Consider the following 1,650-nt stretch of genomic DNA (forward strand, 5'->3'; position numbering starts at 1 on the left):
ACAGCCTCTCCTCTTTGTCCCTCTCACTCTACGTGGCTCTTCCTGACCTTTCAGATGCCTGAGCCACAAAGCCCTTCTCTCCCTCCAATGTAACTGTTCTCTTACTCTACGCCCTCCCTGCCACACCCGCCTCCTCCCATTCCCCTGGTGTGACCCTGTCACCTCTCACCAGAGCAACTGGAACATGCCTCATGAAGGGCTCCCCATTCCCCAGCTTCTATGTCCCGCAAACACAGCCCTGCCACTGCCAGCCATGCCTTCGAAGCCAGGCCAGTCCCTGATGTCACAAGAAACTGCCATCCTGTGCTGCAGGTCTGCTACTGGCTCAATGGACTGACACCCTCCCTGGCAACACAGAAAATGAGAAACCCCAACCTCAAACAACAAACAACAGCCTGGAGGCTGCAGGGAATGAGCAGAGCAGGCAGATGTGGGGGCTGCAGGTTTAAGGGAGAGCCCAGAGCCATGCCCAGGACAACCCATCCCCCCGACCCCACCCCTGAGCCCAGCCAGGCCCAGGCGGCTCTCACATGCACACAGTGAAGGAGGGAACTTGGAATGTTGGAGGAAGTGGGGCAGCCCTCGAGGGATGTGGTCTGAGATGATCATTCTCCACCAGTGGTAAAATTCCTTTCACCTTGGGCTTCACGTGGCCATTCAGAAACACAAGTGGCTGCACTTCCACTCCAATTCCTACAAAAACGCTCAAATCCACTGCAACCCAGGTGCTTCTCTATAAGAGGCCAAAAACTGGCTGGAGCCCAGTGAGAAATCATGGACTAAGAAACTTGGAGCCAGTTGAACCAATGCGAAGTTTCCTAATATACCAAGTGATACCAAGCAACTGACATCTCACACAATGGATTCTGTGTAAAATCCCATTCTGCCTCCAGCTGCAATACAGATAGTGTCATCCTAATTTCTTCCTTGCTTTTCACTCATAAAATAGGTTCAGGCACCGAAATAAGACAGTGGATATAATAGGTCTAGAGTGAGGAACCGGTACCCATAACTCAGCCTGAAGTTCAGTGCCGTGCAAAAGGTTTATGAGAACCCCAACAACTGGAGGACTGAATTACATCACCTGTCATCGGTCCCATTTCTTTCCTCTCTATTTTTTACAACTGATGTAGGAAATGCATGTTTTAAATATGGTAAAACAATTTATTGAGGGATCTTAAAGGAAATAATTTAACAATTTTATGGAGGACAGATTAAGGAGCAGTGGCATGAGCCCAGCAAGGAAGGAAATTACAGGACATCCGAGTTCCTTTCCTACTCATTGCTGTGCTCAAAGACACAGTGAAGACAACTGGTATACATTGCAACCTTAAAAAGTATTTCTGCTTCTCTGAATAGTCTGATGCCCCTCAACAGACTTCATATTTACACAGAAATAGATATGCATGTCGACGGGTCTCCTCATTTCTGCACTTTTGTCTCAGAAATTCCTGAACGTTTCTTCCCTTCTAAATCCTCCCATGGCTACGTGTTCAACCTGCTCTATGCTGAAATGCAACCAGGATTTTGTCATATACTTTGTTCCTGAAACTTTTCCACAATGAGACAGAACAATCTTAGCACACCTGTCTTGGGAAGATGAGATTTTCACATGCATCATGCATACTAGCAAATGAGGAATGAGTGATA

The 1,650-nt window shown here is 47.6% G+C and overlaps 1 pseudogene; it reads right to left on the bottom strand.

Annotated features, from left to right (window-relative positions):
- Positions 1-526: 526 nt before the first annotated feature.
- The window catches only part of LOC108290758, a 2,973-nt pseudogene continuing 1,849 nt past the window's right edge, over positions 527-1,650 (bottom strand).

Source organism: Cebus imitator, unplaced genomic scaffold (genome assembly GCF_001604975.1).
Source record: "Cebus imitator isolate Cc_AM_T3 unplaced genomic scaffold, Cebus_imitator-1.0 Scaffold443, whole genome shotgun sequence".
NCBI classification, from domain to species: domain Eukaryota; kingdom Metazoa; phylum Chordata; class Mammalia; order Primates; family Cebidae; genus Cebus; species Cebus imitator.